The sequence below is a fragment of the Fundulus heteroclitus genome, chromosome 12 (assembly GCF_011125445.2).
Source record: "Fundulus heteroclitus isolate FHET01 chromosome 12, MU-UCD_Fhet_4.1, whole genome shotgun sequence".
Classification (NCBI taxonomy): domain Eukaryota; kingdom Metazoa; phylum Chordata; class Actinopteri; order Cyprinodontiformes; family Fundulidae; genus Fundulus; species Fundulus heteroclitus.
The window spans coordinates 41,836,943-41,855,950 of NC_046372.1; the positions used below are offsets into that span (position 1 = coordinate 41,836,943).

The 19,008-nt window shown below is 38.1% G+C and overlaps 1 protein-coding gene across 1 annotated transcript in view; it reads left to right on the top strand.

Moving 5' to 3' along the window:
- npffr1l2 (neuropeptide FF receptor 1 like 2) overlaps positions 1 to 19,008 on the top strand; it is a 97,169-nt gene that overhangs the window by 61,521 nt on the left and 16,640 nt on the right. The gene's annotated exons all lie outside the window — the stretch shown is intronic.

Sequence of the window (19,008 nt, forward strand, 5' to 3'; positions counted from 1 at the left end):
AGACACCGAAAACTAACGGTCAACATGATGCTAGTTTGCGCTTGAAATCCCATCAGGATGCCAGCACTATTAGCATTTTTTTTTCCTCAGATTCTTCTGACCTATAGGGACCAAAATACCTCCTAGAAATATCTTACACAAACCAACACATAAAGCTCAAAACGGGCAAACCCAGGGAGGAGGAATCTTATTTGAGAATGATTTTGTGCAAAAATTTTTATTTTTCTATAGCCCATTAATCAATCATGAATGTTTAAAAGGAAACATAAGACACAGACATAGAAAAGAAAATGGATGAAAATTTGTCTCAAGGTTTTTGCTGCATGACATCTAGCTTATGTTGCTGTTTTTTTCTTAAGCTTTTACTTTGATTAAAATGTATTATTATTATTAATATTATATTATATATATATATATATATATATATATATATATATATATATATATATATATATATATATATATATACAATAATTCATTTTAAATTTTTTTTAAGGTGTACATATTTTTCTACTGTGGAGGTCATGCGTAGCCCATCCTTAACAACAACAGTGCTTAGACAGTTGAAGTATCCGCACACAGCATGATGAGCAGAGAGAAGAACTAATTACAGTGATGAGAAGAGGAACACTTTCTAATGTCAGTGTCCATTCCAAGAGAGATCTTTTTAATTATAGCTGACCTCCTAAAGGGTTGAGCTAGTGTGATTTAGAAATGAAATAAGACACCAGCAGGTGCTTGGCTAGGGTAATAAGTTCAAATAGGTACCCTAGTCCTAACTTAAGTGCTTTCAGTGAAGCAAACAGTGATTGGAAGTGGTATCAACTTTTAGGAACAGGATCAGTATGAACGGTCATCTGCCTCGACCGACTGGGGTTACAGAAGACAGAGCAGAGATACAACAAGACAGACAAAAAAGCACAAAAGCACACATTGATCTAGTAATCTGTTCTACATTAGATGGTAGTAGCGGGTGAGCCGTCTTCTCAGGATGATGTCACAGTTAACAGAACGCCAGACCAGGTGTACCTACTATGAAGAAAAAGAGAGAGAGCAAAAAGTTAAAAGCTGAAATGACGACAGTCATTTCAATGTAATACAATGCAAAACTGGAGAACAGTAGACTGAAGAACAGTAGAAATCAGTAGAGTGAGAAAATTAGACCTTGATGTCCTCCAGCAGCCTAGGCCTATCACAGCACAACTATAGAGATAGCTCAGGGTATGAGCCACTCTAACTATAAGCTTTGTCAAAAAAGAAAGTTTTAAGATTAGTCTTAAAAATAGATAGGGTGTCTGCCTCACGGACCAAAACTGGGAGTTGGTTCCACAGGAGAGGAGCCTGATAGCTAAAGGATCTGCTTCCCATTCTACTTTTAGAGACTCTAGGAACCACCAGCAGACCTGCAGTCTGAGAGCGAAGTGCTCTGTTAGGAACATACGGGGTAATCAGAGCTCTGATATATGATGGAGCTTGATTATTAAGGGCTTTATACGTTAGAAGGAGAATTTTAAATTCTATTCTTGATTTAACAGGAAGCCAATGAAGGGAAGCTAAAATTGGAGAAATATGATCCCTCTTGTTGATTTTCATCAGAACTCTTGCCGCAGCATTTTGGATCAGCTGAAGACTTCGAACTGCATTTTGTGGACATCCTGATAGTAAAGAATTACAATAGTCCAGCCTTGAAGTAACAAATGCATGGACTAGTTTTTCAGGAAGACTCCTGGACAGAATGTTTCTAATTTTGGCGATATTCCTGAGGTGAAAAAAGGAAACTCTGGAAACCTGTTTAATATGGGATTTAAATGACATGTCTTGGTCGAAAACAACACCAAGATTTTTAACTTTATTACCAGAGGCCAAGTTAATGCCACCCAGATTAAGTGATTGATTAAGAACTTGATTTTTTGAAGACTCTGGCCCAAAGATTACAACTTCTGTCTTGTCAGAATTTAAATGCAGGAAATTTAAAGTTATCCAGCTTTTGATGTCATCAAGACATGACTGCAGTCGAAGTAACTGATTGGATTCATCAGGATTTATGGATAAATATAGCTGAGTGTCATCAGCATAACAGTGGAAATTAATCCCATGCTGTCTGATAATTTTGCCAATCTGAAGCATATATATAGTAAATAGAATTGGTCCAAGGACTGAACCCTGTGGTACTCCACAAGTGACCCTAGAGTTTGAGGAAGATTTATTATTAACATGAACAAACTGGAATCTGTCCGACAGATAAGATTTAAACCAGCCTAATGCTTTTCCCTTAATCCCTACAGTATGCTCAAGTCTTTGTAGGAGAATATTGTGATCAACTGTATCAAATGCAGCACTGAGATCTAACAGGACAAGTATAGACACAAGTCCATTATCTGAGGCCATGAGAATGTCATTAGTGACCTTCACCAGAGCTGTTTCAGTGCTATGATGAGCTCTAAAGCCTGACTGAAACTCCTCAAGTAGGTCATTACTTTGTAAATGTTCACATAGTTGATTAGCAACTACTTTCTCAAGAATTTTAGATAAGAAAAGAAGATTAGATATAGGTCTGTAATTTACTAACTCATCTTGATCAAGAGATGGTTTCTTAAGTAAAGGTTTAATGACAGCTACTTCAAAAGCCTGTGGTACATATCCATTTACCAAGGATAGATTAATCATGTCTAAAATAGGACCACTGATCAGAAGGAATACCTCCTTAAACAACTTGGTTGGGATTGGGTCTAACATACAGGTAGAAGGTTTAGATGAAGCTAAAATTTTAGATAGCTCAGAAAGCTCTACTGCTTTTAAACAGTTCAGACACTGCGCAGGTTCTTAGGATTCCTCCAATACTGCCTCACTTACTGAGGACGAGGTAATCATGTTTGGGAGGATGCCAATTATTTTATTTTTAATGGAATCAATTTTATTTATGAAGAATCCCATAAAATCATTACTGCTAAGAGCTAAGGGAATGGATGGATCGACAGAGCTGTGGCTCTGGGTAAGTTTGGCAACTGTACTGAAGAGAAATCTAGGATTATTCTTATTCTCCTCAATTAATGATGAAAAATATGCTGCTCTAACTCTGCGAAGGGTCTTGTTATACAACAATAGACTGTCCCTCCAGATTAGGTAGGATTCCTCTTGGTGTGTAGAGTGCCATTTTCTCTCCAATTTCCTAACATTGTGCTTCAAGGAACGCAGCTCAGAATTAAACCAAGGAGCCAGCTTCCTGTGAATAATCACCTTCTTTTTCAAGGGAGCTACATTGTCTAATGCAGAACGCAATGACGAAGTCATACCGTTTACAAAGACATCTATTTGTGAATTGGAAGAAACAACATTGCTGCCATCTACAGGGCATTTCTGCAATACGGAGGATATTAAAAAGGGGACAGACTCTTTAAGTTTTGATACAGCATTATCCGATAAACATCTACTATAATGGAACCCTCTTTTGGGGGTGGAGAACTCAGTTAGATTAAACTCAAATGTTATTAAAAAATATCAGATAGGACAGGGATGTGAGGAAATACTGTTAATTCTTCACAATCAATGCCATATGTCAGCACAAGGTCTAAAGTATGGAGCCAAGAGTGTGTCGGTTTATGCACATTTTGAGCAAAACCAATTGAATCTAGGATAGTTTTAAAGGCTACACTAAGGTTATCACATTCTGTGTCAACATGGATGTTAAAATCACCCACTATAGTAACCTTATCAGTATTTAACACCAAATTAGATAAGAAGTCTGACAACTCATCCAAAAACTGAGTGTAAGGGCCTGGTGGAAGATACAAAACAACAAACAGAAGGGGTTTTATTACTTTGCAGTTTGGATGAGGGAAACTGAGGGTTAAATGTTCAAAAGAACTGTAGTTATTAATTGACCTGGGACTAATTAATAAATCAGACTGAAAGATGGTTGCCACTCCTCCTCCTCTTCCCACAGATCTGGGAATGTGGAAATTTGAATAATTAGAGGGAGTTGACTCATTTCTCCCATTTCCCTTTCTAGTATTACTCAGCCTCTTGCCTTGGTGAGTTGGCTCGTGTGTTATTACCCTGCCACTGGGAGAACACTTTAGCTGGTCCAGTGGAGAAAAGGCTGTTTATTCTTCTGGCTTCTATCTCTTTTTTGTATCTATTTACTTTGGCAGCCAAGGCTTGGAGTCTTTGTTTGTTGGTTCCCAGGGCCTCAGGTATGGGCATCTGCTTGTATCTCTGGGGGATTCCCTTTCTGGATGCACACTTCTGGAGTTCTGACAATTGGCTTACTTCTATCCATGTTGCCTTGATTTTGACTTCCAATCTTCTCTTCCATGGTGGACATTGTCCATTGTGGCCGCTCTTAATGTTACCTTTGCCAAGGATCACTAGTGCTGTACTGTATATCATCTCATTGGTCTTTGTGATGGTAACAGCAGGGATTGTGGTTAGTGCTGTATTCACATCATCTAGGAGATCCTGTGGAGGCACTTCACTTAGCTTCACAAGTCGATGTCGGGGTTGACAGGCTCTTAATTTAGCCATGATTATCTCTTAGGTCAGACATTCTCACATTCGGATGTTCTTCCATCATTGGGGATTGGTACCCAATATCTGGGGGGTTGAAGTTAACTCCCCCTCTCTGACCATGTGTCTTGGTTCCCCCTTGCACTAGCTGTGAAACTATCTCTTGGATCTCTAGTTGTGAAAGCAGCTGCAGTTTGTGGATGTTGGAACACTGAGTTACTAGTTGTTTTGCTGTTAGTCTACAGTGTGGATATCGCAGCATCCATGTTTCTTTTCATGTAGCCCCGTTGACTAGGGTTTCTGGAGAAGTAGCATTCCAATAGTCCCTTATTGTCTTCTCGAGTCCATTGCCTTTGTGTATGCACACAATACACTTTGTGTATAACTGTTTGTTTTCTTTACACTTGTGCTCTTGGATATGAATTTCATGGTACAGTGGAGTTAACATTCAGTCATTCATTTCGGTGACCTTTTCTTTCTCTGTGATAGTGTGAAAGAGCTTTAAGCTTGTCAAGAATTTGGATGGCAGATTAATTTGTGAGATGTGCCCAAAAGGTGTATTTACCAAGAGTCAAAAAAATTCATACCTGCTTTTAGCGTGTGTTGTTGAGTTTGGCTCAAAAGTTCCATTTGCCAACAAAAAAAGCATAAAATAACGCTAATCAACACTGTACAATGTACAATCACTGTGGAAACAGACTTATGCAAGTATCTTAGGAAGTGTATGAAACCCAGCTTAATGTTACCAACAAAATTACCAATTTGGTCACCTTGATTTAAAAACACTCCTGTTTTGTGACTATCCATCAAACACAACAGGTTCATCGCTTTGCTGCAGACAGAAGCGGAAAACTTTGAAAGTTATGCAAGGATATTTCACAATATTTCACATTTTCCTCGTATAGATATTATAGACACAGATTGAAACATGTCTTTCTTTGCAACATTGATTCAATCATTGAGGTTGGGTGACATCTGTTTCTGTACATCTCTATGAAGCTCCCATCAGAACATTTTCATCAGATTAGGATCTAGACTTTGATTTGACAGTTGAAACATCTAGAATATTTTCGTAATCCTGCTGTGTTGTCCGCAACGTGTGGGGTCATTGCCCTGGTGGATTTCAGGCAAGCTTTTGCTGTTCGAGGAATGGCATCAACTTTAATTTGAGATGGTTTAATAAGGAGTTGATTGCTAGATGCCCACATACTATGACCATAAAACCATAAAACCATCTTAATATGGTTTAGTTCTTTTTTTTTTCCAAACTCTGCTATGCCATTATTTAAAGAGTATTTTTGCTTCTCTCAGATGCAACATAAAATGCCTTGAAAAATAAAGGCAGTTCTGAAAGCAGCAGGAGGTTCAAACTGGCACTTGCAGGATCCAACTAATAAAGTGGCCAGTGAGTGGTTACGCTTGCTTGAGACCAGAAACAACCTGTTCTGAACCTCTTCTGCATGCCAGCAGCATCTATTTCACACTGCCTGCCACTGTGGACAGCCCTTGCTTGTAGCACATGTATTTCTTGCACAATGACAAAGAGACAAAGACAGAGCATGTTTCTCGGGCTGATGGCTGTTGTAATGAAGCTGTAGCTCAGTTTAGTTGCAATATTAGAAGGGTTTATTCTGAGACAAGGGGCGGTGAGACGTTTCATGTCCTTGCAGCTTTAGGGAGGCTACAGGTAAACAGGGTTATGTTTGTGAGTAGTTCTTGTCTTCAACCAGTTGAATTCTTTGAATGTAAATAAATATTTTTAAGGCACCTAATTAGAAATATTTGTAACTATGAATGATCCACGGACTGATATTGTTTTTATCTATCATTTCGCAGTCAGATGAACATGAATATGAATAATGCACTCTTAGAATCTATTTTGAACCTCTCAATATGACAAAAGCTGAGTTTGGTTTAAAAATGTTACAAATCAAATGTGTTGAGATGTAGCAAGTAGATTAATGAAGGAAATGTTTTGTAGATTTTGGCAACTTGTCAATGGAAACTTGTCAGTGGAAAATGAATAAGGTTTTGGTTCCTTTATGGTTGAATCCTTGTGTTGAGAATAAAGGGAAAAACATTAGTAGGTGGAGCAGCACAGTTGAAGTGTGCAGGAAAAAGAGGAGTCCACAAGACCGCAACAGAAAAGGATGTTTCAGCAACACAGAATGGGTGGATCAGTTCAAGAGCAGGCTTTGTCACAGAGTGGAAGGAGAAACTCTTCGTGTACCTGTTTGCAAACAAATGCTATCCTTTGGGATCCATATAAAAATCCCAAAATTTTCACAGGATTAGTTTAGGCTTCTGGTACACTCTGATGGTTATTTTGTGTTCTTTCATACAATTGGCAAATGACAATTAAGATTTTAGTATTATTCTGTTTTAACAAGAGCACTACACTGCCAATGTTCCTACAGTTAACTTAGATAAATGTGCCATCTGACGCAGTTTCTTTTAAAACTCCTTGTTGAGATTTAAAAGGAAATCAGTTTACCACATGTTCTTAATCCCCAGTCCTTCTTTCATTACTGATGGAATAGATTTTATGTTTTTGGGGTGTTGAATTAGTTTTAGTAAGTGTTTTATCCCTCATTGTATTTCGGCTGAAAGCATTTATTTATCACCCTTGAATGACAGTCTAGCCCTATAGTATTGAAGTAATTTAGTAATTCTTACACCAAGGTTGCCCTCCAGACAGAAGTGTCAAAATGCTAATGGGGTAACCACTAAACCTTAAAGCAACAAGTCTATAAATCAGACTCTTATGGAACTGTGAATGCAGCATCACACAAAGTGCACATATAAAGATGAGGGGTGGGGATGTCCTATGCTTTAGACCTCTACATGTTTTTTTAATCTTTGAATATGTTCAGTGCTGAATGAAAAGGTTTTAAAAGCAATACGAAATGAAGGATTTTTCAGTGAGTCGTGGCATGAGAAACCCAAGATAAGGCTCTGAAGCATAGAAAAATATGAAATGTCGGCACAGTATGTCCTTGCTAGTCACGTCAATATTGGCATTACAAAAGTATTCACACCAGTTAAACATGTTTGCCTCTTGTGACATTCCAACCCCACATTTGAGCGTATTTTTTGATATTTTGTTTGAAGCCAATGCAGGGTAATACAAAATGTTAAAGTGAAAAAGAACACATTGTTTAAATATTATTAAAATCTGAAATGTGTGTAGCATGCTTTTCTAATCAGTTCCCTAACAAGATATGGTTTTCTAACTTAAGACTTGAACATTGATCATCAAAGCTGTTCTTTTTGCAATCTGCCTGAGTTAGAGCTAATCAGCAAAGTAAAATGTAAATATTAGGAGGGAAGAGAGAGATAATCCGGAAGTCTCTCAGCTCTAACTGCAATGAAAAGTGAGTCTACAAAATATTGATTCAATGAATTTGCACACATATTCATGCACGACTTTTCAGATTTGTATCTGTAAAGAAGTAGAACCTTTCCTTCCATTATACAACTATGCAAAACTTTGCATTTGGCCATCCCATAAAATCTCAATAAGTTACAGAAGCCTGTGTCTGTGACTAAATGTATCACAAGTTCAAAACGTACAAATATTCCATGTGCACTGAACATGCGCAGAATCAAGAGGTGGTAGCTCCATTATAAGGATAAAAAGCACTAAGAAGGTTTTTTTTTGTTAAACAAAATTGGATATAATTTTCAAGGTCTAGTTTACAAACTTGGATGTGGAACCTCATAACAGATGATTCTGGCAGCCATTCTGCTCTGCTTTTAGTTTCTGTTGTGCTTTTAAAGCCTAAACCAATTTTTCGGTCTGAGAGAAAAACATTACCAGACTGCTGAGTTTTAGTTCAGTTTTGTACAGCTGGGGGGTTGAGAAGACAGAGCAGACATACAAAAAGAGAAGTACTGACTCAGAAGTACTTTCTATGTTAACAAGAAGTAAAGATTTAATCACAGTAGTAGCTCCATTAGTGGCTTCATCTAGGAGAGAAACACAGCTAAGCAGATAAACTCTTAGCCAACTTTCACATCTAGAGGATCATACGTTTGATTGCTACAGCGTTCTCTGCCTCGGTTGAAAGAATGAATAAGCTTCATTCTTCATTTAAGGAGCTTAAACATGCCATATTGAAATGCATAAGATATCCCCTGGGCCATAGCTTTTGTAAATCAACCTCAGATAGATTGATCAATTAGTTTTATTAAAAAACAGTGATAATTTGTGGGCTTGAATTCTGACCAGAAACAGTTTAATGTTGACGCTTGCCCACATCCAATAATCAACCTACTGTTACATTTATATTGTAAATGCAGATATTTCATGTTTTCAGGTCACAATTAAGTTCTCTAATTATTCTCACTTCTCTCTTTGGTGTGTCTCTGTCCTGTTTTTTTTAACAAAACTGCTGTGAATAACCCTTTTCTAAATCTAAAAATATCCATTCAGCTGTTTTCCTTACTTTTTTTTTTTTTAGCAAATTATTATTCCCTGTGGTGATGAGTTTAATATAGGGAGGGTTAGCACTGACCAATTGCTGACAACAGCCTGTGCTTCGTTTTAATTCTTCTTGACATTAGCTCAGCTTTAATGCAGGGGACCATCATTTCTTAATCAGATGTGTGAAGAACCATGCTGATATCTGTTCCACGGCTGAGACATTGTTCATTTTTACCCATCAGACTGGTCCATGGTTATGCCTTGTTCTTTCGGCCAAACCAAAGGTCTGTTTTTGCCTTTTCTTCAATTCAAACATATCATCATGCAGACATCCTTGTCCCACTGATACCAAATTTCAGGAAGAAGAGTTGCTAAATATCTTGAACTGTTGGTTTTATGTTGTTCTAATTTCATCCAAAAATGGTGCATTCTTCAAGCTTAAAAAACAAAAACAGCACCGTATACGGTATACCAATATCATCTCACCCGGATCATAATTGGAGATGTGTTTTTTAGGCTCATGCTGAAGGTCTCATTATCACATGGAGACCTAAGACCTGTCCATTTCTGCACAAACCATAGTGTTGAGATTGCAAAAGTGTACATTGGATCGGAAAATAGTTTCCTGACTTTTGGTGTTTTAATCCGATTTTCCATTTCATTATCTGCTTTTGGTTTTAATTTTAAAGGGGTGCAATTGCATACTATGGCATTAAGTATTTCCAAGCAAATGACTCAGTATGGCTACATACAAAGGTTTTCCAATTAAATTATCACACCCTGTTGGCTTATTAGATTTTATTTACATGTTTTACATTTTGTTTTTGCTCTATTTATCAGTAAACAAAACACTTTTGTGTATATTTACCACAACAAGACCACATAACCAGAATTACGATATTGCACATGCCCACAGCGGGTAAATAAGGAGAGGCAATGTAGCCCACAGGCATGCAAAGGTATAATGACGTTTTCATGAATAAATACAATCATAAGTCAGAGTTTATTCTTACCTGTGAAAGATAATGCCAGTAGATTTGGTTTCTACAGCGAATCTGCTGGTACAATCCACGTAGGATATAAATGAGGCATGTTCTCCAAGTCACTCGGTTATGCTACTTTCGATATAGTGACAATGTTGATGTCTAATTCAACGCTCAATAAGGTGTCTACTTATTGAGGTGTCTGTGATGGAGCCCAGCAATGTCCAGCGGAGGTGCGGAAATAAAGAATACGTAACCCTAATCCTGTAACTGGTTGGTTTTCGACCACACTGTCAGGTTCAAACACCTAAAACATTCATTAATAACACAAGAAGGAGAGACAACAATGAGGTTAGTTTTCATAAATCTTGCAAGGAGAGGAGCTGAGATGCTCCAAACTTGCTCTAAAGCACTCTGCCCGCTCCTTTCTTTTTATTAGGCATTGTCAAGCTAAGGGGTAGGGATAAGCAAAACAACTGTGACCTTCAAGATAGTACCAAGCAGTTCACACAGTTCAGTTATCCGTAAGCACTCCAGATGTCTGAATAGAGATCATAAAAACACTTATAATCACAACATAGTTCTCTGCTTTCTGCAGGCCTTCTGCAAAGATGAGAGAAAGATCAGCCACATGAAATACACTTTAATATCTAAAACCTTAAAACATCTTAGTAGTAAAGAGTAAATATAAATGAAAAATGCAATGAACATAGTACATAAGATAAATAGTAAGAATAATTTTATCACACAGTGAGCTGTTGCTTAACCCTTTAAGCCCAGAAGGTTTTAGGAGCAATTTCTGCCTGAAATTCCATATCTGATATAAATTAAGTACAGCTCCAAATGTATTAACTTTAAGTGTAAAATTTTGCTTTTGTGTCACACTGAGGCATTAACAAATATTGTGTGGAACCACTATTACAAATGTTTCTATTTCTGATTTATAGGTGATTAAACCAAGAGAAAATCAAAAAATTTTAACCTTGCCCAAATATTTTTCAAAATAAACAACACAAAACTAGATGAAAACGCTTATATAGCAGAAGCATGAGACTTTGTATATCCACATATTGACAATAGCTGCAGCATATCTGGACTGAACCAGTATATTTGTTTCACAAAGGTTTTAGTAGGCAGTGTTATAGGGGGATCTTTGATTTTGGCATAGTTTATCCACATGTACCAAAACTGTTCCAAATATGTTTTTCACCTTATAAAAAGGAAGCAGGTCAAATAAAAGTGCCGATTTCCGTTTTAGGGCTCCACATGAAAAAGCCTTTGGTATTAAGATTTACCTTGTGTTTCATCAACACGTATTATTATGCAGAACATAAATCAGTAAAATAAAGAGAATTGGCAGAAATCATGACACATGTCTGTTCAAGAAACTTCTAGAATGATCTGTACACTCCTCTGCATTGCTATGGGTTTAGACACTGAGAGAGGAGACCCCTCCTCACCCCCACTGCAGAAAGTTACATTGTTAATTGGTCACATCTGCAGCTCATGAGAACGTGCCCATGCATCACTGTGCGCACAGCAGCAGTGAGGGAGAGTTTTGTCAGCTCTCTTACGCACAGCGATTACAAAACTAACACAGCTGGGAGAAAGCCATGCTGTATCTTCTTTAAAAGGTAGGACTCTCTAGTTTTAATGCTATCAACCTTGGGGGTGGGGTTAAGCATGTCTGTGCAGCGAAGCCTTTTTCTGAGAGAGTCAGCAATGTTCGATAGACAGTTAAATGGCATTTTGTGTGTTTAAAAAGCTATAAAACAAAAGGTATTTGTGAAAGAAATTAGAGACTTGTTTTATAAACATTAAAGCCTCCTCCTTGGAGGTATGTAGGAAATACCTACTGTTTCTGACCTACTTTGAAAGGGTGATAAAATAGGCATGGCTCTTCTTGGCCTGAGATCGGGGCAGATGGGTTTAAATGGTTAACTGCGAGGCATTGCAGGAGGGTCTACTGGCACCTACAGTATATTGATTTATTTGAAGATGACTATATTTTTTTTGTGTTTTCTTTCTATGATCAATGTATGCGACTAGGCCCCTTTAAAGGTGACACTTTGCACTTTGTTAGGTACACCTTGCCAATAGTAGTCTCTATTGCTTTCAGAACTTGCTTAGATCCGATTAATTTGGGAAACATTTCTCAGGGGTTTCGGCTTATATTCACACGATATCATCTCACAGTTGCTGCAGACTTGTCACCTGCACATTCACGATGTAATTCTGTCGTTAAAGCACTTCAAGAGGTTGCACTGTTGGATTGTGATCTGGTGACTGTGAGTTATAACCTAAACACTAGTGATACATTTGTCATTTCACTACATCATGACACTGTTCAGTATAAAAATTATTTCAACTACTCTAGCTCAAGAAACCATTGTGAGAGAATGAGAGAATTTTTTGACACGGTGCATTATCCTGCTGAAAATGGCCGTAGCAAGATGTGTACCGTGCCCATAGAGGAATGCATATCACCAGCAACAATGCTCAGGAAGGCTATTGTGTATAAACAATGCTCACTTGGCATTTAAGGAGGGCAAGGTGTGCCAAGAAAATGCCCCCCACATCATTAAACCACTATCACTGGCCTGGACCGTTGATACAAGGCAGAATGCTTTTAGCTGTTTACACTAAATTCTGACTTTACCATCCGAGTTTTGCAAGAAACTCTTCAGATGTAATGTTTTTAGTCTGTTATTGTCTAATGTTGAGGATCCTACCCTTACCTGGCAGGAGTGGCACTAGGTGTGGTCTTCGGATGTTAATAGTTTATTAGCAAATAAAAGATGATTTGGGGATGTGTTACGATTTAAATGCCTTCTCTTTTACTTTCTGACGCTTGCTTTGAATGTCAGCAGATCTTCTTTACCACATCTAGAGACTTACTACCATTTTGTTTACTGCCTCACAATTCGGCTGGTCACAAATAAAATGGGGTTACCTAACGAAGTGGGTACGGATAACCAGTTTTGGGCACAGTCACAACAGATATTTGCGGAGCTAACTTTTCATTCATTGCATTATCGTTAATGCGAAATCTTTAACTCTTTGTGCACTGGTTAGCATCCACTTTATTGGGATTCAATAACTATGACAACGAGATTCGCACAAGAGCTTAATTCGCCATTTATGTCACTGTAATAAAAATAGTGCACATTAAATATAAAAATCTTGAAGTTATTGATGTTACAACAATAAGTAACCCCAAAAGTCCTGATTTAACGAATGTTTCTTAAATAGTCTGATGACAGAGATTAGAGGAGGTGTTATTTATTAGAGGTAATTCAGCCATTTGATTCAGGTGTGTTGGACCACAATGCAAAAAGAGAACTAAAAGCAGGATTTTTTTCTTGAAATTAGTATATTTGTCCTTAATTTTAGCAGGCAAGTTTAAATAATCTGCCATTAGAATAAGCTTTTTGCACTTAAAATGGAAACAACTCATATTCATCATCTAATGTCAAGTGCAGTATATCAAATGATCTTAATTTATGGATCAAACTACTAATTTCATTGGCATGTTATTAACCTGTTCAAATTAAGGATAAATACACTAATACCAAGAAAATGTTACTTACTTTTAATTCCCTTTTTTCAGTGTAGGGACCCTGAGGACAGGAATTTAGGACCACTCGCCTAGACTCATCTTTTCACCTCGCATCTCGCCTAGTCCATCGGATCTGTCTGCCTGTCAGTACTACTGTGTATGACCCATGCTTGCCCTTTTTAATCTTGTGTTAATTCACTCACCAAATCCTACTTAAAGAACAGGGAATCTTTTGTATCAGTAGGTAACTTTACATCAAAGACGACAAAAATCACATGTGGGGTTCCCCAACGGTCCATCTTGGGTCCCCTCCTCTTCAATATCTACATAGTCCCTCTTGCTCAGATAATAAAAAATAACAACATCAGCTACCATAACTATGCAGACGACACACAGCTTTACGTCACCATGTCACCAGGTGACTATGAACCAGTTCAGGCATTGAGTAAATGCCTAGAAGAAATCAATGCATGGATGTGCCAACATCTTCTTCAATTGAATAAAAACAAAACTGAAGTAATAATGTTTGGACTAATAGAGGAGAGATCAAAAGTTAGCGCACAGCTTCAGTCGCTTCAGCTAGAAACCACTGATCGGGTCCAAAACCTGGGAGTAGTGATGGACTCAGACCTGAACGTCCAAAAGCATCTAAAGACAGTTACAAGGTCAGCTTTCTATCACCTGAAGAACATTTCCAGGATTAAAGGACTAATGTCTCAGAAGGATCTGGAAAAACTAATCCATGCGTTTATGTTTAGTAGAATTGATTACTGCAACGGTGTTTTCACAGGTCTGCCTAAAAAGTGGATCAGACAGCTGCAGCTGATCCAGAACGCTGCTGCCCGCGTCCTCACTAAGACTAAGAAAGTAGAGCACATCACCCCAGTTCTAAAGTTCTTACACTGGCTCCCTGTATCTCAGAGAATAGACTTTAAAATACTTCTGTTAGTTTATAAATCCCTGAATGGCTTGGCACCTAAATACATCACAGACTTGTTATCAGTGTATCAACCCTCCATACCATTAAGGTCTTCTGGCTCCAGCCTGCTCTGCATACCTAGAACACGAACCAAACACGGAGAAGCAGCATTTAGTTCCTATGCTCCACTTATCTGGAACAAACTTCCAGAAAACTGTAAAAGTGCTGAAAGCTTGAGTTCCTTTAAATCAAGATTAAAAACACATTTGTTTAGGATTGCCTTTGACTGTTCTAGTTAAACTGTTTTACTGTTTTTAATGTTCTTTTTTGTTTCTAAATTTTATTCCTACTTTTTATGCTGTTTTATTTTCCTATATTTTAATCATGTAAAGCACTTTGCATTGTCTCTGGACTGAATTGTGCTATATAAACAAATTTGCCTTGCCTTGCCTTACCTTTTAGGTTATGCACTGTGTGGTGAACAACAAATTTGTGAAAGGTATTTAAGTTTAAATACAACAAATCCATTTGATGGCTGGCAAACAACAACAATTTGGATTATACAGGTAGTACACAGATTATACAGATTATGGATTGTACAGGAATTCAACAATTCCTTTCCATTTATTGATAACATCAACGAGTAAAGCAAACAAACTTTCTGTTGAATTGATCGTTTTATATAGAAAACTAATTATTCATAGGAATAACAGAAATCACAAATTCCTGTGACATGATCTCCTTTTCCTCCACAAAGAGATGTGCCCAGTCAGCATCCTGCTGTTGATCAGATTGCAGCAAATTTGGGTTATTCATTCAAAGTACTGTGAAACTGAAATCGATTAATCCTTTCCTATTACACATTTAGAAGACAAAAATATTCCTGATTAACAGGTTTTCGTCATGGTTCACCAGTAAAGCCTTTCAGTGTCTGTGGCAGCCATATGATTACATCTCCTAGCATGTTGAAATCAGATACCAGTCTATTTCTTTCTATTTAGTCAGAAAGTGAGATTTGATATTCAAGGCTGCATTAAACTTTTCAGACAGCTTTAAAAAGATAACTGATCATGGCAGAAAGTGTTTTATTTTGTGTCCCTGTATTACGTTTGTCCTCTTTTTTTATTCCTCAGTGTTGAGATAATGAGCCAATGTCAAATGTGGCTTCTTTTGATGCAAGGTCACTTTTTTACTTCTGTTTATCTCAATTACATAATAATGTTCAAATGTGACAATGTTATGATTCATGAAATACCTCATACAGTGACACATGCCTGCGACCTGAAGTGTTTGCATGAATGAAAAGAGTTTTGTATTGTCATGATAAGTAGGATGAGTCTGAACTCCAAGTTTGTTCATTAATGTACTGCCTGCAAGAACTATAGCTTTTTCTCTTATAATATACTCTTTATTATTTTTCAGCTTATTATAAAGGTCTTTATGCTGTGTGCTGGTTATAATGCTGAAGTGAGGCTCCAGATGGAGTAAAATTAGAATATCAAATAAACTTTTCCTTTATTTTTAACATGCAGTGTGTTGCTGTTGCAGAAGCACTGATACTGATATTTATTTATTTATTTTTTTTACCAGTGACTCATGTCTATTAACTTTCTACAAAGCCTTTCGTCTCTGTGGGTCTTTTATGTTGGAATTGGCTCCAAAAAGGCTTTTTTCTCCCCTCTAGCTATAATGTCTTACCTGTCACACCAAAATCTTACACATTTTGTTTCAAACTATTTTGGTTGCAAAATAATACTGTTAATAGTTAATAAAAAAAAATCTTTTAATAATCTATATATATCCAGCTCAGTGAACATCAACTAGCGGCCCGTGGGCCACATCCGGCCCACCAGAGTTTCACCAGCTCCCAGAATATCTGTGAGTGTATGTACATATATATATATATATATATATATATATATATATATATATATATATATATATATATGTATATATATATATGTGTGTGTTTTGTTTTACGAAAGCACAAAAGCATCTGGCCCTCACACTGTCTGCCAAGACAGATGGTAGTTGATGACCCCAGCTGAGACCACATACGCCATACCTCTGCGACAAATTTTATCACTTCCATTTTGGTCCAAATTCAGTTTTCCTTCAGATTCAGCTTGTTTTTAGGCTAACTGTCTTGGTTGTATTTACAATGAAGAGACCTCAAACATGTTTTGTGTGGCTTCTTAAGACCAAACCTGAATGGTTCTGATGAAGAGTACGGTTCTGCCGATCAGTGGGTTGTAGGCAGGAATCAGGTCCACAGAGGATACGCTGCAGCCTTATACGTTCCTGGGATGATGCAGTAGACCTGATCTCATATACTATTGTCTTTGGTCAGAAACTTTATGAATTTCGGGAATTTTGGGCACACAGATTTTAATTCAATATGATTAAAGTCTCCATCTACCATGACAGCTGCCTCTGGATTAGTGCTCATTTGACGGCTGATAAAACAATATAGTTTCACCGGGGGGTAATTTAGCGTTAGCTCTTGGCTGTATCTAGGCTGCAATGATGAACACAGAGTTGAACTATCTAAACCAGGGGTCACCAGCCTTTTAGAAGTCGAGAGCTACATTGCTACTGTGTCCTACAAAGGGCTACCTGTACTGACCTTTGAACTAGAAGAGTCAGAGCCCACCTTAACGTCATGTAACATAAACATGTTTTTAATGCATTTATTATTTTAAATCTATGTAAGTACAAGTAAAAGGGTAGAGTGCCTCCTCTGGGTTGGGGAGGATGTACTGCCCCTAGTGGAGGAGTTCAAGTATCTTGGGGTCTTGTTCATAAATGAGGGGAAGATGGAGCGGGAGATCGACAGGCGGATTGGTGCGGTGTCTGCTGTGAAGCGGGCGCTGTACCGATCCGTTGTGGTGAAGAGAGAGCTAAGCCAAAAGGCGAAGCTCTCGATTTACCGGTCGATCTACATTCCTAACCTCATCTATGGTCATGAGCTTTGGGTCGTGACCGAAAGAACGAGATCCCGGATACAAGCGGCTGAAATGAGTTTTCTCCATAGTGTGTCTGGGCTCTCCCTTAGAGATAGGGTGAGGAGCTCAGTCATCCGGGGAGGACTCAGAGTAGAGCCACTGCTCCTCCACGTCGAGAGGAGCCAGTTGAGGTGGCTCGGGCATCTGGTTAGGATGCCTCCCGGACGCCTCCCTGGTGAGGTGTTCCGTGGCACGTCCCACCGGGAGGAGGCCCAGGGGAAGACCCAGGACACGCTGGAGGGACTATGTCTCCCGGCTGGCCTGGGAACACCTTGGGATTCCTCCTGAGGAGCTGGCCCAAGTGGCTGGGGAGAGGGACGTCTGGGCCTCCCTACTGAAGCTGCTACCCCCGCGACCCGACCCCAGATAAGCGGAAGAAAACGGACGGACGGACGGTAAGTACAAGTATGACTAAAAGGATGAGCAACTAAATAACATTTTAGATGCAGCTCACTGGAGGGTTGGGCTATTTTTTAACAGGCTTGAGGGCACCACATATGGTCCTGGGGAGCTACCTGTCACCATGTCGGCGACCCCTGTTCCAAACAGTTTAAATAGTCTGTACTTTACTGTCAGATATTCCAATAGAAGGTTTGGATGTGCACCAGGAATTATGGATATACGTTGCTAGACCTCCACCTTTAAACTTCTCCATGTCTTGTGTAACTTTGCTCATTTCATCTCTGAAAAACTAAATGTCAGAAAAGTTACCCAACCTTCCAGTCTCTTTATTCCAAATGGTAGCAACTTTAAATGAATTCTAGTTTTGTTTTATGTTTTCCCAGGAGAGCAAACTGAAACATAGTTGATTTTGTTCCTTCAGCTAATGCACCTCAAAAGGTAATGCTCTTCAGCCATCCATGGCATTTTGGCTGATTGCGTAGAAGTACTCTTTAGCTAGAAGTTGTTGTTCTGGCATAGACTACTTTCAATTCCACTTTTGAGCCAAGCTTTAATGAAGATGTTTTTTATGCCTTTGAATTTGTACAGTCACGATATTCTGCTTTAATCCTCATTGTCATGGAGTCATAGCTAAACCCTTCCTGGGAGCTATTTGAAGATTCATTGAAGCTCTGCATACTTCAGAGGTGGAGTGCAGTGAAGTGCAAGGTAGTTTATCTCTGACAACTCCTCCACATTTGGAGCATCGCCACTTTTACATCAGTGAAACCTTCCTTCTTCTTTGAAGTCTTATTTCATTCTTTTCCCAATCGAAATGCAACTTTAAAAGAAAGTTTTAAGTTTGCTAATGTTTGCCTTTTTTATATTCAGCTTCCAAAATGTTTTGTTAAAAGTGCCAGGAACTTTTCCACTAAGGGAGTGGAAAATAATTTTTTGAACAACTGCTGAATAAATCTGGGTTTTGTCTTTGATGGTAGCTGTGATGAAGTGATCTTAACTTTTTGAAGCATTTTGGGTAAATGCTTTATTTTAAAATTAAACATGGTTTATCCTCGTCTTAGAAGAAACTTAGTTAAAGACAAGGAAAATGATCTCTCTACTACAGATAGTTCTATTTCATTTCAATAGGATTTGGCAGGTACTGTATGTACTGTATTATGATTAGCTTGTAGACTCCGTCTCTTATTCTACCTTTAATGAATATAATA